Source organism: Hyaena hyaena, unplaced genomic scaffold (assembly GCF_003009895.1).
Source record: "Hyaena hyaena isolate Hyena2069 unplaced genomic scaffold, ASM300989v1 scaffold_49, whole genome shotgun sequence".
NCBI lineage: Eukaryota > Metazoa > Chordata > Mammalia > Carnivora > Hyaenidae > Hyaena > Hyaena hyaena.
The window spans coordinates 4,041,297-4,065,193 of record NW_024080681.1 but is presented as its reverse complement, the minus strand read 5'-3'; the positions used below and the strand labels follow the sequence as shown (position 1 = coordinate 4,065,193).

Here is a 23,897-nt window from a genome sequence, read left to right as displayed (position 1 = left end):
CTCTTTCAACCCTCTCCTTTCTCAGATGGGAGCCTTTAATAACACAGCCTAAGGAGCCGTCTTCATTTTGTGCTGCAGTTTCACACAGCAAAGTGCAATCAAAAGGAGAAACTGTCCTAGAAGGCGCTCAACCTGTGGTTTTCCAGGTTGCAAAGGGGAAGCTGTTTTACACCCTCACACATAGATACGTGTCCCCCTACCCCCCCCCCAAAAAAAAAAAAGAGTTCTGGTTGTCAGCTCTAAATCAAAGAACTTTCCATGGCCTGATTTGTGGAAGTTACCTAATCCTGCCTATAATTGGGGTGATTTGAGAGATGGGAAAATGTTCTCATTTTCATTATGGGAGTCACTGGGGGACAGTGTCATTGAGAAGAATATGTTCTTATTGCCCTAAATTGCTTTGCCTTGAGATGCTATTGATATGTTTCACTTAAGTTAGATTTCTAATGAATAAAATGACCAATATGGGTCCCGTTCTCAGAGATTCTCCTAGTGCTTAAGCTGCTCTTTAACGGTCAGTGAGCTTTCTTTCATTCCATCTCAGAGTTTTATTTATAAGGAAAAATTCTAGAGGGTTGAGTTAATATGCACCTGAAACACAGAAGAGCCAGCTTCTAACTCTCTGTGTACGGTCAAAGCGTCTACATACTGTCCATGATTCATCTCTATTAATACAATAATGAAACCTCATCATAAAGTTTTTTACATTGTATGATCGCCATTGTGTGAGCTGACCTTGAAATGCCAGACTTTGAGAACTTCTGGAAGAAACCCTCTTGGCACAGGGGCTAGGCTGGGTCTACCTCACATACCTCACATTGAATAAAGTGAAGTTCTGCCATAGTCTCATCTAAAATTCATAATTATTCCCAACTTGTCACCCTTACCTTTAAATAAATGGGTACCTTAGATTGGGTTCCCCAAAGAATAGACTCTGCGATTTGCATAGAGGAAGTTGATTGGGGAGTGCTCTTAGGAACAGCACCTGTAAGGGGTGAAGGAGGCCGGATTGGGCAGGGGACACTGAACTGCCATGCATTTGCAGCCTGAGTTCAGCAGATGCAGCAGAAAGATGAGAAGCAGGGGGAACCCTTGAGAGATGTCCTAAATCGAGGCGAGGGGCTGGATATTTTACCCTGCGTCACGCAGCCACCGGACACCAGCTGCCCACAGGGAAGGACCTAATATTGGGCAAGGCAGCTCCCTTTAGCTAAGAGCAGGTCTCAGGTGTGAGCCACTGAAAGTCACCACGCCAGGCCCCAAGGAGAATAAAGGCCTCAGTCCTGGAGGCAGGAAAGGATTTGGGTGGCACAGCACAGTATCACTCTAGGGGTCAAAAAAAGACATTAAATTTCACTTTTGGGAAAAACATGTTTTCTGTATTTGAAATGACACACATTTTATTGCTTAGCTAGGATGTAAACTAATAAGAATATATGCTTGGCCTCAGCATTATGGCATACCAGAATTGCATATGCTGAAGAAAAAAAGCGATATTTTTTTTCTGTTGAATAAGGTTCTTCGTTAGAATTTCTGGTCCTTGGATGTGTGCATTATAAATCATATGTGTGTGCAGTTCCATGTAATGTTTTATTTCCCCACACATGGACATTCCAGAGAGTTAACACATTTTTCTCAATTAGAAAAATAAATAACACATTTCCAACTCCTCAGGCTCATATAAAATGTGTTCATATAGAAATAAAGAGAACGCCTGCAAAGAACTAGTTATACATTTTACATGTTACTTTTCAGATTTTGACAGTCTACTGTCTTACATTTGAGATACGATATCGAAACTGTATTGCAGGGCCTATTTGTGTATATAATGTCTCTCTTTTTATGGAGCTCCACTCTCACTTTGCCTGTCAGCAACTATTTGCAGGGTTAAGCTGGAGATTAGTGGTGGCTGTCAAAGAGGAGAGCAAACCATCACAAGCCAATATTCCCATCCCCCAACTGTTGTCTTCTAAGAAAAGGCTTCTCAGTCATAATTAGTGCTAAAGTACAGAATGAATTTTTGTTTCATTCCTCAAAATTTTCACATAAACCCTGGTATAGTGAAATTTGACTTCAATTTTACTTCTAAGAATAAGAGATCCCACTATGAGAAAAATCCATCCAGACTGTTTCCGTGGAATACCACAGAAAGAGCTGAGTGTTTCCACTCTCTCCACCGTGGGTCAAAATACATCTCCCAACACCAACACCAAACTTCTAAAGCCCCTCATTTTTCTTCACGGAATTGCTGTGGTGTAGAATACTCCTATTCCCTCCAGAAGCAGAAGCTCGAGACACCTTGCGGATCCGAGTAAGGGCTTTCCAGTTTCACAGATCCTGAAGGTTCAGACAAATATCTGAACCTGTAAGAGTTCAGATGGAGTCAGGGTTTATCTAAATGGAATTCAATCTGTATTGCTTTCCTGGGTTTAGTTTCTGTGCCTCTGCCTTGGAAAGGAGGGGCCCTTTCAGGTTGATAATGAAGCTAATTCAGATTATTCTTTCCCTTATTCAAAGAGAATCAATAGATTGGAGAAACTTTTTACCTGGTCTAAAAGCTCCCATGGTTCCAGCAGCTCCTACCTGGGAACATCCCCAGCCATTCTTTTGGAGATCCCTGTGTCTGAGCCCTGTGAAAGGGATTCTGATGGTGCCCGTGGGCATCAGTGGCAGCCTGATCCGTCTGGCCTGGGTATTATCATAATAATTACAAGGTCCCGATAGTAGCTTTTCAAGTGGCAAAATTATTGGGAGAACAGTCTCCTGTAACTCACTCTTGGGAGAGGAATCCCCTGTACTCTACCAAGTAACCCATCTAAATTTGCCCTTTCACAGATGTCTGATCCAACCCATCCGATGGCATGCATTGTGTAACAGCACTTCTTTACAAGACATCCTGATAGTTAGTGTAAATTACAGTGATTTTTTTTAAAATACAAAGGTAGCTAATGAGCTGAAATGTTTTATAATTGCTATTTCAATGGACAGGATGAATCTGGTCCTTAATTTTTTCCTGGGCGGGGAAACATATTCTCTCTTTCTCTCTCTCTCCATATATATATATATATATATATATATATATATATATATCAGGCAAAAATTTATATATATATTATAAATTTTTATATAAAAATTTATATATATTATATATAAATATAAATTATATATTTATAAATATATATAATTTTTGATATATATCAGGCAAAATTTTATATATATTATAAATTTTTATATAAAAATTTATATATATTATATATAAATATAAATTATATATTTATAAATATATATATATAATTTTTTGCCTGAATTTCATTGAGTGATTCACATTACTGTCAATTACACGCCCTTATTATTTATTGCAGCCACCAGGCAGCTGTCCAGGAAAACACAAGTCTGAAAATGCTTCTGTTTTAAGAAAATGAAATTCATGATTGCTCCTCCTTTGGGCAGGGGCAGCAGGCAGGAAGCCTCCACTTTCTTGACAAAGAAAGGGATAAGGCCTTGCCCACTTTGTCTGGATTAAATACCCGCTGTGGTATCTTGAGATCTTGATACCAATGCCCACATGCAGGGCTTGGTTTGGGTTGCTACATAGTCTTTTTTTATTTGTTTGTTTCAGCGTGTAACAAAACACAGACTGGTGTTATAAAACAGTGTTTCTAGTTATGATTCACAGCAGTGCCCTTGCATTACCAGAAAGGCTGTGTGAAGGCTGAATGGAGAAACTCTTCACTTTCTCCTCCCCAACAGGCAGAGTCTTTGACAGCTTAGGGCTGTCCTAGCCCTGTTCACAAAGCTAGCCCCATTGTCACCATATTCAGTCACTTGTCTCTTTTTTGAAGTAAGGGTGAAACTACATCTGAAAACTACATCTACTATGGGGCTGCTCTACGGTCCCAGACATTCAGCCTTTTTATGGGCAAAATGAGGGCTGCTAGGCTTTCTCAGGTGTATTCTTCCCGGGAATGCTACAGAGTTTAAAAACACAATCTCTACAGCATGTGGGTAAAGTTGCCTAAATAGTTCATGCATTTGAGAAAACTATGAGACTTAGTTGATGTATTTCCAGCTCAGAGTCTTTAACTACATTTGTATCTGATTCGTAGAATCAGACACTTCAAATAATGAAATATACAGTAGCTTTGAAGCTGGGCTTCACACTATCTGTGTTCCAGATGCATTGTGTCTAAGTGATGTTGGAATTTTCAATAAATATTTGAAAGACAAAGGATTTTGAATTGAATGCAGTCAGTTTCACCTCTGCCCTTGTTTAGAAGCAGATTGAAGCCAAAAAAACTGAAGAAACAATTTTTTTAGATGATGGATGAAATTTAAATGTGGACTGGTATTTTAGATGATATTAAGCAATTATTTCTTTAATACTGTCAGGTGTAATAATGGCATGGTGGTGTTTCTTTAAAAATTTCTATCAGAGAGACCTGAGTGGCTCAGTCATTTGAGCATCTGACTTTGGCTCATGTCATGATCTCACAGTTTGTGAGTTTGAGCCCCGTGCTGGACTTATTGCTGTCAGTGCAGAGCCCACTTTGGTTATTCTGCCCTCCTCCACTCATGCTCGCTTTCTCTCTCTCTCTCTCCAAAATAAACCTTAAAAATTTTTACTAAAAATGAAAATCTCTATCAGAGATGAAAATATAGTAGTTACAGGTGAAATGACAGGATGTCTGAGATCTACTTTAAAATGCTCCAGAAAAAAAAAATGTATATCGATGTGAGACTAAGCATACACGAAGCAGGAGGAGCAAAACGCTTGCTTTACCAGGAGGGAGAGGGGGAGTGCATGGAGTTGTATGATACTACAAGCTTTGCATAAGCCTGAAAAATTTTTTTTAATGTTTTATTTATTTCTAGGAGAGAGAGAGAGAGAGACATCGTGAGCAGGGGAGGGTCAGAGAGAGGGGGAGTGACAGACTCCGAAACAGGCTCCAGGCTCTGAGCTGGCAGCCAGCACAGAGCCCGATGCAGGGCCCGAACCCACGAACCGCGAGATCATGACCTAAGCGAAAGTCGGATGCTTAACCTACTAAGCCACCCAGGCACCCCAAGCCTGAAAATTTTTTAATAGAGTAACTTTTTGTCACCTTCTTGTCGTCTGTGATTTCTAAGATGATTATATTGACATAGATGGTTTGACCACTTGGGTAATTAGTTTTTGATGAGAAAAAGATGACACTGATGAGCATCTCAAGTTCAGAAGGTTGATAGTGATCTCTTAAACTCCATAAATCCCTGTGTCTCTATAAAAATTATGCATTGTTAGCATATATGTGAATAAAAACTACTGTTTACAATAAGGTTCCCTCACCTTCGCTTCAGGTTGGAAAAAGGTAGGAGTGTGAGTTGCTCTTGTTTTCGTCTTTTCAGTGTTCTGGGCAGGAAGACCCAGATTTGAGAGTAGACCAGAGAGTTCATCTGGTGGTCCCCACCTCCCATATTCGAGGTGGGGACCCATTTTCTCCAGGAGGCATAAAGTATCTTAATTCCAAGGCAGTTCCACTTGCCTTTACAGAAGTAGAAGTAAGGCTGGAACCCTTCGACTCTATCATACCACCTCAATCTCGTCCTTTAAAATACTCATTAACCATCTACTCTCTGGGGAGCAAAGCAGTTTTCTAAATCCAGACTGGTGACTGCATGGGAGATGTTCATTCCAGGTAGTGTGGCCCCAAATTATCTTTTCCTTTATTGAACACCATTTCCAAGTTGTGTGATAAGTCCCAGAAGTGATAGTTTTTAATTCTGTTCTTGTTAATGCTCAGCAGCAGGTTTACAGCATGTTCTTCCTCCTCCGCCTTTCATAGACTTTCCGTCAGGGAGGGTCAATGTACTCAACTGTCAGTCTGGGCTGACAGGAGGATACACTTGGCTAAGTAACTCTGCCGGGACCATCATCCGCTTCAATAATGCCTTTCCGAAGGCATTTTATAATTTCAGCTGAAACTCCTAACATCACAATTGAAATAAGGTGTTTTTCTTCAAGTGGAAAAATGAATTCTGTTTTGCATTTGTGGCCAAATCCTTTAAGCACAGACTTGCCTGCTAAATGTTGTCTTCTTTGCATTATACTTAATAGTAGCTCATTGGGGTAAAGTAGAGGATCAGGCTGCCATTTATCAAACAATTGTTACCTAGTCTTTTCAAGAATTTTTCAAAGAGCAATGCTCGGATTCCTGAAAGCACAAGTATACAAACAGATACTGAAGGAAACAGAAACAGAGACAGAAGGACTTTGCCCTGTTGACGTGGTCTGTGAGGAGACTAGCCACAGGGTTTGGTCCTTCCTCCTATCCATTACTCAGAATTCTCTTGTCTGTTGGATGCCCAAGAAATACAGAGTGCATGTATTCATTCATGAATCATCCTGACCTTACTGAGCTCCTAATATGTAGAAGACACTGGGGATATAGAAGGAAAATATTGACTCTCTACCACCAGCATCACACCATTTTCTGGAGGAGACAGGGACACAGAAATAGAAAAGCACACAAGTGCAAACTTTTAAGTGCCTTGGATATGAGTGCTAAGGAAAGAGATGATATAGGATCCACCCTCCACAGGGAGCTCCTGGAAATCATGTTGGATGAAGATCTGCACAAGTAATATTTCAGAGCACAAAGGAATAGCTGAGAGAGCATTCCAGGTGGAGGCAAATGATGTGAACACTTGGCTCTTTGTCTGTAGTATGATGTGAACACTTAGCTGTTTGTGTCCAAGGTATACTTAAATGCTGAGAATTTGAAATTTCATTTCATCTTTTGCTTTTTTTGTAAATTATACCACCTAGAAGACATTAACTTACTTCAAACTCAAGGAAATAATCCTATAGAGGAGTCCACGATGAGACAGATAAATATAGGGAAGTACTTGATTTCCATTTCAGGCTCCCAAAGTGAAGTTTTTCAGAGGTCCCCACTCGGGCTCAACTTCTCAAGGATTGCCTTTGTTGTCAGTACAGAGAAGTTGGTTCCTTCTCAGGACTTTCGAGTGCAGTGTAATCTGACTGGGAAGTAACTCCTCTAGTCTTCCAGGGGCAAAAGAATCAGCTTCCCTTGGTTTTGTTCATGGGAATATACTTTTCCCATTGTCCATAGCTGCTCGTGCATGCGTAGTTGGTCAATGACATGGAGGGGGCCTGTTTTCTCTGGGGGATTGGCAGAAGTGTCATAAGCCACAGTTGGACCCTCTAAAATGCCCAGATCCAAAATAAGAGGAGAAGAAGGGGGAAAGTGGAGGTAAAGGAGGAGGAGGAAGATGCGGAGAAAGAAGAAAAAGAAAAATAGGAAATGCATAGGTAGCTCTGGAGCTTACCAGAGACCTCTTACATGAACTGACCTCCAACCTGTCAATCCGTAGACAAGGCGTTTTACTTTGTTCAGGGAACTCTGGAGATTTGTGGTTTCTAATATTCACGGTGCTGTATGCCAACTCACATAGCCAATTTTGCAAGCAAGTAGTGCTGCCGACACATGACCCATATTTCTCACAAATCCCATTATTCAGTGGTCTTTTTATTCTTCTAATTATACCAAAAAGAGAGTTTCTAGTGGGTAATAATCTCTCTTTGCTAATACTTTGTAGTTGGGTTCCAAACCAAGACCTTTCCTCTATCACAGCTTGAGTACGTTATTTTTATTTTAGAGCCAGTCACGACTAACGGGGAGGAGAGTTTCTCTTGGCCTCCTGGGGTGGTGGTCAATGGATTTATCCTTTACTCTGCCTTCCTTTTTGACCCAGTGCCTCGTTTGGTTTGACTTGCCCAGGTAGATGGGGAGATACCTGCCCAGAAGATCTCATTCAACGTGCATTGTGTGGTCTGGCTTCGTTGTTTATTTTTTTCAAATCAGATACTCAAATAGGGTGTGTTGTGAAATCCTTAGCTAAATTATAGTCCAAATACTTGGTTTCAAGGAGTCTAGGGGGAAAAAAAGAATAATTTCACTGTTTAACAAGTTTGATTACTATTTTAAAAAATTAAAAAAGAATCTCAAGCATCAGTGATTTGAAGCTTCCCTTTCTTTTTTTCATTAAAAAATTCTTTTAATGTTTATTTATTTTCAAGAGAGAGAGAGAGAGACAGAGGTGAGCAGGGGAGGGGCAGAGAGAGGGAGACATAGAATCCGAAGCAGGCTCCAGGCTCTGAGCTGTCAGCACAGAGCCCGATGCGGGCTGGAACTCACAAACTGTGAGATCATGACCTGAGCCAAAGTTGGGCACTTCACCAACTGAGCCACCCAGGTGTCCCTAAAGATTCCTTTTTAATCTATAACTCCTATGTTGAGCTTATCTCTGTTGACTTTGTGTCATAATTTTCTATGTACATGTATTATCTCCCCTAGACTGTAAACGCTTTGAAGGTAAGACTGGTGTCTGCTTATTTTTGTGCGCCTCAAACTCCTTGTACTACCATCTAATGCAGCAAGGCAGATGGAGATGCACACTAGATCCCAGAGTCAGAATCGGGGCCCTAGGCCTGAGTCTGCTGTCTACTAGCTAGTGTGACCTGGCAGATTCTAAATGGGCCTCACCTTTCCTCATTTGCAAAGTGAAAAAACTGGACTAGATGATCCCCAAGGTCTCTACCTTCCTAAAGTATGATTCGGACAGTCAGTTTGATCTTGAATTGGGAGAACTGAGGTTATTTTCACTCTTTATCATTAATTTTCCTTTGTTCCTGTACCTCACAAATGAATCACCTAAATTTCTCCACTTTGGTAGAAGGTAGTGATTTTACCTCTGATAAATCGAAAAGAATCCTGAATGAGAAGTTACTGTAAATCACCAATATAACCATTAAGTGTTAATAAGTTCCTTGGGGAAACTATTCTTCAATCAACCAGAATAGCTTAATTTATTTTTCTTTAAATGAAAAGACTTGCAAGAACTGAACAAGAGAGAGTCCCAGCAAAGGTGAGGTATATTGCTGTGATCTGCAGACTCTGTGGCCAAAATATGTGTGGTGTGTGTGTCTGTGGCTAAGGGTGGAGGGTTCTCTCCTTTGCGCTTCTTTGTTGATAAAATCTGAATGAAATTAACATCCAGGGATGCAGAGAAGGCAGAGTTGGTAGGAGACTGACTTCTACTGTAGAAGGCTTTGGGAAAGGGGTGTGGGGGTGCTCATGTTTATGCACTGGCTCTGCATGTCATTCGTTCTACTATTTACTTGTTGAGTGCCTACTATATAGCAGACGTTCTTGAAGGTGCTGGTATTTGCTAGTTGCACTGTGTAGTATGGAGGCTCTCTTTTCTTCCTCCTTGTCTCCCTGGTGCTCTGAGTCCCTGGAAGCACTAAATAGATATTTGTAAAGGAATTGGCCTCTAAGTGCTTTTTGTCGTGGCCTTTGGTCTCTTCCACCTGCCCCCAGGAAAGAGCTAAAACCAAGCTGCCTACACTCTGGGGTCATATTGTGAAAAACTGGGTAACTGTCCACCCAGCGGAGCCTTAAAAAGTACTGTCTTTCTTGTCCTCAGAAATCGGGAGTTTTTTAAACCAATCAATGTTACCATGCTTGGTACATTCTGTTTTCATGATTTCCTTCCTTTACATTTTCAATCCGTTCAGTAAATATTAATTTATGAGTCATTATTATATGCCAAAGACTATGCTGGTCATGAGAGATATGGATAGGAAGCAAGTTCATTCATTTACTAAGGCTTCTATAATAAATTACCACAAGCAGGGGGCTTAACACAATGCAGATTTCTTCTGCTAAATTTCTGGAGGTCAGAAGTCTGATAAGAGTTTTACTGGGGCTAGAATCAGGGCATCGGCAGGCTGGCTTCTTCGAGAAGCTCTATGGAAAATCTGCTTCCTGACTTTCCCAGCTTTAGCTCCACCTGTGCTTTCTTGCCTCGTGGCTCCTTTCTCCAACTCCAAAGCTCTGCTTCCATAATCACTTTACCTCTGTGTTTCTGAAACCTCTTGCCTCCTTCCTATAAGGACCCTTGTGATTACACTGGGACCACCAGGATAATCCAGAATAATCTCCCAATCTCAAGGCCCTTAACTTAATCACATCTGCAGAGTCGCTTTTGCCATCTAAAATAACATAATCGCAGGTTCTGGGGATTAGAATGTGGCCGTCTTAGGGGGAGGAGGGGCCATTTTCCAGCCTACTGCGGCAAAGCACACGGCCTTTCTCACTCCAAAGAGCATAGGTTCTGGTTGCACAGGCAAGGACAAAACGGGGTAGGGTTTTTTGTGTGCTTGCGTCCTTGTCTACTTGTTTGGTTTTGATGCTTTATTCTAGCCATGACGTTTCGGTAGAAATGAATATGGAGAAGATATGTCTGTTAAATTCAAATTGGGTCAAGGTTAAAAATAAATCTCCCTCTTTTAAAATGCTGCCCTCAAAGCAGAACCTTAACTGTACCATCCAACATTTTAGGGTATACATCTAAACTGTTGCATTATCCAGATTTCAGCATGAAATGATTGGAATCTTTATTTGCAAAGCGAAGAAATAAGACTTCTCTGCCCTTAGCCTGTGAGAAACTTTGGCCAACAAGTTGCGATGCACACCCACTTTGATTAAAATGATAGACATTCTAAATCCCAACTTTCCCAAAAGGGAGCTCACACAGGGGAAGAAGAGAACCCACTTCTCCATCTGAAGTGTTGGCCACAAAGGCTGGGGCTCTCCTAGGAGAATTCATGGTCTCGTTGAGACTTTAATTGTTCCTCAAGTTCTCTGTAGTTTTGGAAAATGTGGGCATGAAAAATATTGCCCTGGGGAATTCGAAACATGAATTATAACATTAGGCAAATAAGAGAACCAACTTGGAGAGGGAGGAATAATCTGGCTACACGTAGCAAGAAATAAAGTATCAGAGGCAAAATAATAATAATAATAATAATAATAATAATAAGGCCAGGTGGCTAAAACATGGCCTGATAGACAGATACAGTCAGACCCTGCACTAAAAGCCACACAAAGAATACAGTCTCATAAAAATCCCAAAGCTCAGAGGCATCATCATGGGGTCACTTTTCACCTCTACTACCACGTAGGAGTAGTGTGGCTGTGAGCAGGCTACTGAACTTTTCTGAGCTTCACGTGTAAAATGTGGATAATAGTATGTAGCTAAATAACTAAGGTCATGTGGGTGCAAGCCCATGCTTCCCCAGCATCTGGCTGATCGACAGGCAGTCAGTGATGACAGTCACTGTTTGAGCAGCCTTGGCTTTCCTATCACCCCCTGGGCATAATGGCCTTCATCTCCTATGGCCCTCCTCCAACGTAAGGCTGCCCTTGATATTCACTTTGGCCAAACAGAAGTCAGTGTTTGCAAGGAACACTTATGATCTGCTTCATGTCCCAAGCATGTTCAACACACACACACACACACACACACACACACACACACACACAGTGTCTCCCAGAGGTCGACCCTGTGTCTATGATTCATACGTGGCAGCCAATTTTCCAAGCAAACTCAAGCACTATAACAAGGGTTTGGGCTTTGCCCAATCAGTTGGGATTTGTCTGCAGGCTCATAGGTCATTGCCCCTAGCAAGCTAAAAAATTCACTTTCAAAGTGGTTCATAACCTGTAGAAATGAAAGCCCACAGTGTAACATCTCAGGTAAAAAATCCAATGTCACTCAGATCAGGCTTACCAGCTGAACTCTGGTGATTATGAAGTGAACTCTGTTGTTGGAATCCTGCGTGAACATTAAAGTCTGTCATCACTTTTATTGGCAGATGCCACGGGCTCAGACAGCAAAAGGGCAGGATAGGAGAGTACTGCCGAGCTGGTCAAACAGAAACAATGGCGAGAAGGAGAGCAAGAGGCAGCAGAGAGAATTTTGATTTTTCTAAAAATGGAACTATTTGTATAGCGGGAAGTCATGAAAACTTAGGGCCATGTGGTTTGTGTTAAATGTTAAGTGTTTCACAATGGTTAAATGTGTTCTCTGCACTCGGTGGAAATGGGATTTTCTACCAACTAATTGAATGGAGGAGAAAAACATGGGAGGGATTAGTTTTCTAGAAGGAAAATGAAAATGAGAAAAAAATCATGTCACTTTACTTCTATTCTCTATTGGGGATTTTGAGAGGATTTATCTTGGCTTTTCTGGAAGGAGACATATGCAAATCATAGAATCATCGAATTTCAAGATTAGCAGGGAAATTTGAAGTAGCCAGGCTAAATGCCCATCTAGTCTCAGGACCCTCCACCTAGCATCCAGCTTAGGCACAAAACCTGCAACAGAAGGTATTAACTTCTTCATTTCTTTTCAGTGCAGCCCATTCTACTTCTGAGCCAGTCTGGTTTTTAGAAAGTTCTTCTGTCTGCTAAGCAGGAAATCTATCTCCTTATAATCTCTACCGGTTGCCCCTATTCCTACCTTTCTTATGCTCCTAACTATCTTTAATAATTTTACAATTGGAAAAAACTGGAGCTAAGGGAGGGGGTTAGCTAACTTGTGCATCATGTCACAGCTACAGATGGCAGAACAGAGACTTAAATCCAGGTCTGCCTCACTGCAAATCTCCTGTTCTTTCTATATGTCACCTTGCCTTTCAGTGTAGGCAAGAGAAAGGCAGCCTGCTGTCTAGCCCGGGGGACAAGCCTAAAGACCCAACAAGAACGGAGTGCAGAGGAGGGAGGGAAGAATGGGTGAGTGGAGAGATGGAGGCAGGCAGGAGGACACCCCTCTCTGATCGGGGTTACACTTTCTTAAGCCAGGCCGACTGTGGTTATCTGAGTATAACTCACATCCAGCTATTGACAGCTTTCTACCTGGTGACATGCTTAATGGCCCATGAAATTCTAGCCCTCAGGGCTCAAGCCTGGTATTTATGGTTCCCCACATAAACCTAAAGTGGATTGTAAATTTATCTCTCTCAGATTTAGGTGACTAAAATGGCTGTTCGAAACTCTGGAAGGGATAGTCGACTTTATGGACATGATGTACCAACTTGAAAAAAGATTAGGGTGGGAGGGGGGTACAGAGAGCTGCTGCTCCCAGAAGCCTCCTGGAGCGAAAGCCACCTTTTGTGCCTGAGGGTATTGATGTTACGGGGGAAGGAGGGCCAAGTAGGAGGTGGCACATCAATTTTGTGCCATAAAATAGTTGCACATGTTGTATAATCAAAATCTATTGTATCATAATGAAAACAGGGAAGCTGTTCGGCACAAGTAGGAAGCTTTTCCTAAGCTCCAGAGGAAGCCAAGTGGATATTTGTATATAACTAGGCATGTATGTAGTAGGAGACAGCTAAGTAGGAAGTCTCTGCTGGTGGAAGACGTGTTCTTGCTGAAGGATGGGTACCCTTCAGAAGACTCTCCAGATGCAAGCATCATGTGGTATCTATGTGTTTCGGGGTGCGCATCCTTCACACCTGACACCTATAGAGCCAGCAGCTTCCTCATCTTCCGCTTCTCCGATGTGCGCTTGTACTGTATGCAGGATGTGACTTAAATTTCACCAGCGAGTTCTAACATGCAGATTTTAAAAGGAAACCTCTATACACTCCCATGAAAAATGGGGACATAATACCAACAACCAAAATGACAACATTTCCCTCTATGGCATGCCCACTCCCCAGTCTACGTTTTTTAGTATTCTTCTCCAAGCGTTTCCCTCTCTTCCCACCAGTCATAATGTGGGGGTTATTAGAAAGGATGTAGGTAGGAGCCGATGTGGCATGTTGGAAAGAAGTCCGGCGTGAGAGGCTCAAGGACCCAAGTTTGAATCTTAGCTTTCCTACGTACTATATTTAGTGTGTTACTTGGGACTTACTGTCTGAGCCTCAACGTTCTGATCCATCAAATGGGGGTAAAAAGACCAACCAAAACATTGTTCAAAGCATGAATAACACTGAGAACTGAAAAGAAATAGGTTTCTAAAACAAGAGTATTGTTTGCAAATGGGGTGGTGCAGTTCCCCCCTTAACTGCGGAAGACGCTTTGCCTGAACGTTCAACCGGCACCAAATCCTCTCCCCAGGGACCAGCAGAAAACTGCAAGCTCCTTGTGAGTGGAAACCTTCACTAGGGCTCCACAAATAGACTCTCTGGTCTCCTAGTTTCACCCACGAGAAAAGGCATTCCCCTAGCAGGCATGTTCACACCATGAGAAATCTTTCTCACTCTCTCTCAGTGGAATTCCTCTCTCCGGTTTTTGAGATATCCTGGCCTCAAGGACAGAGCGGTGGTTTGGAAACAAATTCAGATTTGAGTGCATCCCCTCCCCCTCGCTGGGGGTGGGATTTCCAGGCTGCCTTTTCTGGAGATACTTTGTGAGTAACCTGAAGTTGGAATGCCCTCCTGAGGTCGATGTATAAAAGCCAGCGCATAAATAGGAACTAAGGCTGAAGTAAGCATAAATGTTCCCCCAACAACTTCAATAGAGAAAGGCTCGTTTGATCCTCTGGAAACTTCCTGAAACCGAGCTGAATATTTGTTTGTTTTGCAGTAGCTCCCTTTTTTTTTTTCAAGCCTTGTAGTGCAAGGCTGTTGGTTTCTCTGTTTAAAAGGAAAGTGTTCTTTCTCAGTAATGATGCTCGCGTTCTGAACTTGGCAATACCCACTTCTAAAGGCCATTTCATCATAAAGATAAAGTTCTGCTAACTCTTAGGACTCCACAGGTAGAGGATGTGGCCAGTTACCATGACTTGTGCTTACCTCCCTAAGGGTGGCGTTTGGAAGACACACAGGCTCAAAGTGTGTGACAGAAAGTTTCTAGATTTATTTTCACATTGAAGATTTGACCCCACCAGGGGGAAATGTCAACATAGATGACTATGCAAACGAGAGTAGCATTTTGACCTTTCAGTTGCCAAAGACACAAAGACCAAGTTAAGGTGAGTTTGCTACTCTGTTACTTTTTGAGGAGGCTGTCAGTAATTAGCACTCTTGTTTATTGGAATATTTGTGGAACTTCAGCTCCACCAAACTGGGTCCAAATTAGACAGCCCAAGAACAATACATGGAGAAAACGCCTGGGGCAAAGCAGGGGTATCATTTGCAGGACACAGTGATAGTGGTGAGTCCTTCCTTTGGCCTCTTTGCTGGTAGATGTGTATCAACACCGTAAAACCAGCCTATGATGTCGAGCTGACTGACAGTTCCTGAGACAGAATGTTCTGATGTTGGAAGAGCTAAGAAATGGCATGTCAGGCCTGAGGTGCTTGGCAGGGTTTTCAGATACATGTAGTGTTTTCTGCTACCTTGTCTCCAAAGCGTGAATGTTTCCAGGTTCCTGTGTCTCAGGCCCCTCAAAGTGTGGGAGACCGCACTTAAGGCCGTGACAGCAATGGTCAGATCCCATCTCCGTAGCCTGTGAACACAGGGGAAATTTGCCAGGTGTCAGATGCAACAATTGTATATGCCATGGATTTTTTTTTTTTTTCCTGGAAGCAATTGGAAACCAACTTAGTGACACTTAAGTCCTTCACCTGCTGTATCACTGTAGCCAGTGGGTGTGAGCCAGAGTGGTACCAAAACGGCCCTCATCAGAACAGCCGCTAGAGTTAAGGGCTCTGGCTTGGAGTGGAATGTTATACTATGTTCAGAGTCATGGCAACTTGAACTTGGCAGCCATATCTGCTTCTGAGATTGCAAGTGCCTCACAGCCAAGTACACCTGTGACGAGAGTTGACCTCAGAATGGGATGGAGATTGAGAAACCTGTCTTTTATAGCTAACAATTCCTCTGGACTCCTTTTAACAGCTGGATGGTGAAGTAGCAGTTTAAGTGCTTTTCGTCTCCCATCTATTGAATGTAAGACACCTATGGAATCACTGAAAGCTTCCCCACCCCCCAAATAAGAGGGGTGCTTAGAACTAAAAGGATGTTACCATATTGTCTTTTGTTTCCATCATCAACCCCGTTCGAAACTGAGAACCCTCCATGAAGTTAGTAATATGTTCTCTTTGCAAAAGGGCTGTTTTTCAGAGGATTGTTAAGACCATATTTCATGATAGACAGATTCCAATGTATTTGCACCCCTCAGAACATGCCCCATTTGCTTTCATGTGTTGTGATTAGCTTCGCTTAATCTGTAGCATGTGGCATTTTTCTATAGTAGCGTTTCTATAGAAACTTTTACTCCAGGCATGTGGGGGACAAATTATAATGCTTTGGTTTAAGAAAAAAACAAAACTGTCCAACATTTCCAATAGCCACATTTTCCAAAGAAAATGATGTGTGAGCACCTAAAGTTCCAAAAATTATTTTTGCATTTCCTTCAAATGATTTTTTTTAATTTTTTTAAATTTTTTTTAATTTTTTTAAATTTATTTCTAGGAGAAAGAGAGACAGTGTGAGCAGGGGAGGGTCAGAGAGAGAGGGAGTCACAGACTCTGAAATAGGCTCCAGGCTCTGAGCTGGCAGTCAGCACAGAGCCCGACGCGGGACTCGAACCCACGAACCGCGAGATCGTGACCTAAGCGAAAGTCGGACGCTTAACCGACTAAGCCACCCAGGTGCCCCTCAAGTGATTTTTTTTTAACACTTATTTATTTATTTTGAGAGGTAGGGGGTGGGGAGAGGAGCAGAGAGAGAGTAAGAGAGAATCCCAAGCAGGTTCTGTGCTGTCACCATGGAGCCCAGCACACGGCTGTATCCCATGAACCATGAGATCGTGCCCTGAGTTGAAGTCAAGAGTGGGATGCTTAACCAACTGAGCCACCCACGTGCCCCCAAGTGATGTTTAAGTGACATTGAGTAATGTTATTAACAGTGCATCTAATTTTTATGTAATTAGGATATATGTCATATTCTCCTAATGCCAATCTTCTTTAATGTTTGTATATGGTTAAAGTAGCATGTGGTTTTACTGCCTGTCAAATTTCCCATTTATCTCCACCTCCTTCCGTGTTATATGTGGAAGGTACCTCCATGTTGCGTACAAATGAGACACTGTCATGCTTTCAAAAGTCTTGCGTCCCTCTCTCCCCCTCAGTTAGCCTCATGTTAAGTTAGCCAATCAAAGTCAACATTACATTTTCCCCTTTGGCCTACGTTCTGCCTCCTCCTTATATAAGCCTTAGTGGCCTCACACCTCGCCACAGCCACCACCACACCTGGCCGGGCAGCCTGTAATAGCCGCCTCACACTTCCTCCTCCTCACCTGATCCGCGAGGCTGACCCAACTGCCTCCAGGCTGTGAGGCCAGGATTTCTGAAGACAGCTGGGGCAGGATGAGGGTATAGAAGAGGCGCTGGGTAAATAATGGTCACCTTGTGGCCCTATTCTTCTCTCAGCAACAAACACAGCATATGACATGTGTTTTCTCTTTCTGAACAGTTTTGAACTTTGAACATCCCTAGCGCAGGGATAGCCTCTATGATTAGAAAACAAAAAATGTGGGGCGCCTGGCTACCTCAGTCAGCTAAGCGTCCAACTTGGGCCCAGGTCATGATCTCACCGTTGGTGAGTTTGAGCCCCGCATTGGGCTCTGTGCTGACAGCTCAGAGCCTGGAGTCTGCTTCGGATTCTGGACCTCCCTCTCTCTCTGCCCCTCCCCTGCTTGCACCCTGTCTCTCTCTCTATCTTTCTCTGAAAAATAAACAAACATTGATCCTTTTGTAGTTCATAAGCGTGATGATTAGTTGTTCACGCTGCTATGTGACATGTACCACCCTTAAACCTTGTTACGATGTCAGCACATTACCTGTCTGACGTAAATAAATAAATAAACATTAAAGAAAAGAAAAAATGTAGTAGTAATAGTGTGGCTTTTTGGTAACAACCGCTTGTTTGGTGTGCTTTTCTGTCCCTCTCTTCCCTTCTCACTCTTGCCTCAGGATCACTTGCTCTTTTGCTCAGTCGTTCGGCCAACATTCAGCAACAGAGCCGAGGCCCATTAGTGATGGGCGCCCTGCACCTGCCGAGGTCTCCAGGTGCTGACGAGAGGTGGGTGTCCGAGGGCCAGGCTGCGTGGGGGAGTCCCTTATGCAGAGCTTTACAAGACCCTGTTTTGGGGCTCAGGGAACCAACCCCGGTGGGTTTGCTCACAAACCTTTGCCTCCCATTCGCAAACCTTGTTTCTGAGCAGGTTTGACAGTATAGAAACTGGGATAAAAGTTGAAGGCATCACAACACATTTGAGCATAAAGGAATCAGGGATGGGGCGCCTGGGTGGCTTAGTCGGTTAAGCGTCCGACTTTCGCTTGGGTCATGATCTCGCGGTTCGTGGGTTCGAGCCCCGCGTCGGGCTCTGTGCTGACTGCCAGCTCGGAGCCTGGAGCCTGTTTCAGTCTGTGACTCCCTCTCTCTCTGACCTCTCCTACTCATGCTCTCTCTCTCTCTCTCTCCTAGAAATAAATAAAACGTTAAAAAAAAATTTAAAAAAAAAAAAGGAATCAGGGAAAAAGTCCTTGTAGTCAAGGAAGCTGAGACCTAGAGGTAGCAAGCTGTACACATAAAGTTGGCGGCAGGGGTCACAGAATGAACCAGAATAAAAGAAGTAAGTGTGTGGTCCATTTCCCCATCAGTACTGAGAGAGCCATTTTAGAATGAATGAGAATAGTAGTTAAATTTTTTTGCTGGGTTCCTCTTCTAGGTCATAAACATTTCCTACCACAGGTTACTGAGCCCAAAAATAAATACAGGAAGAAAATTCTTTGCGTGTGTGAAGCACTTTGTATTTTCTGCCTCCTTCTCAATCCTTAATTAAGCTTTCAGCCACCCTGTGTGGCCGGTCATTACCACTGGGTGAGGAATCGGGAGTCCTGCAGGAGCTATGTGACTTGCCCAAGCATACGAGCCAGACAGGCCGGGCAGGGTGAGACTCCCAGTTTCTGATGCCCACGCCCCATGTGCAATCCAGCCTCGTCACCCTGGGTCTTGGTGCCAGGAAGAAGTAAACAAACAAATGACTATCACGTTGCTTTTGCTTCTGGGGAGCGATGGGTTCTTATTCAAAATAGGTACAAGGGGCAAAACAAATGGTGTCTCATGGCAACGCTGTTGGGGGAGTGGGGTGCCGCTGTTTGAGGGCTTGGGGTTCTGCTCTTCCCCAAGCCATGTGTCCGCTCCTAAGTTTCCCTTGATTACTCACATACCCAGGATTTAGTCAGCAAAGGGGCCACATAGCTCGCTGGCCAGTGGGGATTCAGAAGTGATGCCATGAGGTCGACTATTGTATTCAGGTTCAGTACCCTGTAATACCATGCGATGTGGGCTGTAATATAGACATTTATGGAGAGAGATGGAAGTCCAGAAGAAGAAAATTATGCTCCTTGGGGGTCAAGGAAGGCTCCACAGCTAAGGTGACATTTACATAGAATCTAAAGAAAGAAGCAGGAGTTTGCTAGTCGGAAACAAGGGGAAAGAGCATCCGGGCAACTATGGTAGAGGTCTGATGAGTGATGGCTTCACAATCCACCCCCATATTCAAATCATGTTCCCTCTAACCTGCAGTGTACTTCTGAGACACATAATCAGCTCAGCCCTCAGCTCTGATGTCAGATGAGCTCTCTCTGTTGTTGGAGAGGTCTCTCAATGCACTTTCCCTGTATCATATGGAAAGCCAGGACCTTGCCAGGATTACTGAGAGCTCTGAGGTTTGGGAGTTTAAGGGGAAGGCACCCAAGGCTGTATTTCCAGTCATCCTCGGCTCTGAATTACTGCTCTCCACTGATTCAGTTCAGTTCACTTGATGTCTCTTATATAGTATGTGCATGTCTCTGTACGTATACACATATGTGCACATATACACACATATATGTACACACATACATAGACACATACGCATATACATATATGAAATCCACCTCTTGATTTAAAAAAATCTATTCCACTGAACATTTTACTGGGGGCGGGCGGGTGGGGAGAGGGTAGCACACAATGGATTTCTCTTACAGAAACATAAACCTCACATGGATCCTTCGAGACCTTCTTGTTGCAGCCTTCCAACCACCCTAGTTGGACCACCACAGGCTGTTTGTACTTCAGCTACACTGCCCTTTAGTCTTCTGCCTTTGTCCCTTCCTCCACTCCCAAAGAGACCTCCTTTGTCTCTCCTCTCTGTCTCATCTTGAGCTTCCTAGTTATTCCTCTCCTTTCTCTCTCCTTCCTCCCCATTCCCCCACAGTCCTGCTCAGTTCAGTTAAGTAGGATCTCATTGCCTGCATCTTCAAGGTCATAGCTTATCATGGAATTGTCCTAAGCAAACACAGTTCTTTTCCTAAGAGAATTTTGATATTACAGTGGTTTTAATTTCCTTTTGTCTGTGTGTGACTCGCCGTATCCCTACACATGGCCTGGCCCTGACAATAAGTGGGAAATCCATATTATCTGTTCTGTGAATCCGTTAATTGATTAATTAGTGCTTTAAAAAGATCTGTCTTATCCTGGTGTTTGACTATAGCGTAATGCTGCCCTGAATGCTAGATATAAGGAGGTTTAACCACCTTAATAAGACAGGCCCATCACCACCCCATTGCGTGGTGATGCCCACCAGTCACCAAAGCCAGGTTGCCGAAGTACTCCAGAGGCCACGTTTGTTAAGCCAAGCTGCTCTGTGAGCAGGCCCTGCATAAAGGCCAAGGATGGAAGGACACGTAAGCTACAGAAGAGAGTTTGCCTGTTGGGAAAGAGGAAGAAAGAAGCACGGGAACTGGCACAACCACAATGTTTAGTTTCTTTTAAAAAGAGCCTAGGGGCTCCTGGGTGGCTGAGTTGGCTGAACATCTGACTCTTGATATCAGCTCAGATCATGTTCCCAAGGTCGTGGGATTAAGCCCCATATCAGGCTCTGCATTGAGCATGGAGCCTGCTTGGGATTCTCTCTCTCTCTGTCTCTCTCTCTCTCTCTCTCTCTCTCTCTCTTCTCTCTCTCTCTCATCTTCTCTCCCCTCTCTCCCTCTCCCCAACTCATTCTCTTTCTCTCTCTCAAAAATAAAAATAAAAACATTTTTAAAAGAGCCAAAGTACCAGTTGTAAAGTCTTGGAAATGAGGTGCACTTACCAAGTCTCTGCATTTTTATATGATTTATATATTTTGTAGGTTTAAAAAGATTCCATAATTGCAAAAAAAAAAAAAAAAGGAAAAAGAGAATCCCATATCAAAAATCCCCATTGAAATGCACCCACTAATGAAGAAATATTTCAAAATATGATGCTTTTCCAAGAAGAGACATACCTAGGGCCCTCTGCACCCCCAAACAGAAGATAGCTCCCAACCACTGATAACAGCATAAGGCCAAAACCACAAGATTCACAAGAAGTCTTTGTTGCTTGAGCTCTTTGCCTCTTACCACTGTTATGTGATTAAATCGTGAAAGGCCTGTAACGAATACGTGTCCACAGAAGTGTTCAGGGGGAGTCCCCAATTCTTAGAATAGCCTGGTGAATTGTCCCCTCTTCTTCCCTCACTCTCTCTTACAAAAAGCTTTAAGGAATTTTCTCAAAGTAGTCCCGTCCTTGTGTCCTTTTCAAAGCAACATGAAATGGTAGGAAAATATATTAATAAGAAAATCATCCCAGTGGCTTCCCTGCTATTCTCGTAACTTCCTGGGAAGGTGAGAGAAATGCACAGACATTCCTGCAGCCACTTTGGTTACTAATAAGCCTCAGAGAAGCCTGTCACAAGGTTCTATCCAAGTTGCCACACACTGTCCTGAACCTTCCTTCTCAGTTTATTTATTTATTTGTTCCCATTCTAGAACAGCCAGCAAATGATTTCACACCTTTTTGTTTAGCTGCTAAAAGCAACACAATAACTCCCCTCAGGGCTGCCTCTGTGGGTTCCAAAAATAAAATGGGCTCATTTTCATGCTAAGCATGCAAAGGCTCATAGGAATTCTAAAGAAAGGCAAAGGAAGGAAGGAGAAAAGAGGGGTCAGGCTGGGGGTGTTGCTGAGGAAGGTCAGCTTCTGCCTCGAGTTACCAGCCACCCCTGCCAGAAGGATAGGTAAAAATAACAGACCATTCTTAGGCTACAAATTAAAAGATGATCTAATTCAACCCCGAACTCTCCAGCCTTATCGGCTATCCCTAAACCGAGGGTTATGCGTGGAACACAACCAACACATTCACCAAGGGTATAGAAGAGTAGTAGCCTGCTTCAGCCTTCCAGAGAAGAAATCTCTTGGGCAGGAAATAGCCAGTAACTTGCTTCCAGGTGAGAATATAAAATCATGGGTCTGTGAAATTCTAAGTTAACTTCTGAAACTCAAAAGTTTTCAGGGCCAGGGGCGCCAGGGTGGCTCAGTCAGTTGAGCATCCGACTTCGGCTTGACATGATCTCGCGGTTCTTGGGTTCGATCCCCGTGTCAGGCTCGGTGCTGACAGCCAGCTCAGAGCCTGGAGCCTGTTTCGGATTCTGTGTCTCCGTCTCTCTCTGACCCTCCCCTGCTCGCTTGCTCGCTCTCTCTCTCTCTCAGAAATAAATAAAGCATTTTAAAAAAATTTTTTTTAAGTTTTTGGGGCCAGAGCCATTATTTACACAGCACTCACTGTATCCCATATGTTACCTATTAGAACAGTATGCGATACGGATCACATAGTATTCACCCCTGCTAGCCAGGCTGGAATGTGTCGAGAGATTTCGGTGAGAGCTTGCTAGAAGTGCCCATGCTGCCCACCTACAATAAGAGGAATCCTTGCTCCTCTGCCTACCCCCAAATTTAAACATCCAGTGATGGGACCTGTGTGTTGTATTTGCAGGCAGGCTTTTGCTTATGTAGGAGGCCAGACTGTTGGAAATTCTGTGCGCTTACTGAGTCAAAATCTGCTTTCCAGTAGCTTCCACTCATCGGCTCTAGATTTGTCCCATGGCAAGTGCAGCACAGAATCTGCCTTTTTATGAGACATCGCCAAATATTTAACAACTGCCAGCCTTTACAATCCCTTGTCCTTTCACTTAGGCCTTCCCATTTTCTTCTCCTAACACGGTTTCCAGTTCCTTCCCTAGGATGTGATCCAGTTTCCACAGTGTCCCCTTTATTTTTTTTAATGTTTATTTATTTTTGAGAGAGAGACAGAGCACAAGCAGAGAAGGGGCAGAGAGAGAGAGAGAGAAACAGAATCTGAAGCAGGCTCCAGGCTCCAAGCTGTCAGCACAGCCCGACGTGGGGCTCGAACTCACAAATTGTGAGATCATTACCTGAGCCAAAGTCGGACGCTTAACTGCCTGAGCCACCCGGGCGCCCTCACAGCGCCCCTCTTGTAGCACAGCCCCAGGAGTGGGCTTACCTGCATAGGACACAGTGGTATGAATACTACCCTGAGCCCAAAAACATACAAGTCACACAGCCTGAGCTTACCTGAGTCATTTCTTTTAGCAAATGTGTTAGGCTGTGGAATCATATTCCCTTTCAAGACCTGTGAAGGAAGGATGTGCTCAGCCAACTGTAAATAGGATTGCTCAGGTAATCTAAATGCTACTTAAAGGAACACAATTTTTAAATAGTTTAAAAGGATTCCTTTACATACAAATACTCCGCATACAAATTATAAGTCCTTCTTATTTTTTTTTTTTTTTTTTCATTAAAGCAGGTACCCAGAGTGCCTCCGTCTGGCAAACCTAATACAATTTTTTCTATGTTGAGTATTTGAAAATTTTCTAACTGTGTTTCTTTAAAATTACTCTGGGATTCAGACTTTCTGTTCAAGGAATCCTAGAATATTTAGAAATGGAAAGGACATAGAAAGATTGTGAAATCTAGTCACAAACTTTTAGGGAAGTCTTACTACCTTATTTTACATATTCATTCTGAATTCATTCACCAAATGATTTTTGAGTACTTACTCTGCACCTTGCATTGTTCTAGGCTTATTCAGGGGTAAAAATATATATAGTCCCCTTCTTTCACAGAATTTACATTCCGAAGAGGAAAACAGACAAGCAGAATTTCAAATAATTTTATGTAGTGATAGGCGCTCTGAGGAAAATAAAATAGGCTACGATAGACACACTAGG

The 23,897-nt window shown here is 43.0% G+C and overlaps 1 protein-coding gene and 1 non-coding gene across 2 annotated transcripts in view; both read left to right on the top strand.

The window, feature by feature from the left end:
* Window positions 1-23,897, top strand: part of RORA (RAR related orphan receptor A) — a 724,310-nt gene that overhangs the window by 557,373 nt on the left and 143,040 nt on the right. The gene's annotated exons all lie outside the window — the stretch shown is intronic.
* On the top strand, window positions 17,549-17,652 carry LOC120230886. Its single transcript, XR_005528202.1, has one exon. It is a non-coding gene; the product is annotated as a small nucleolar RNA U13 (small nucleolar RNA).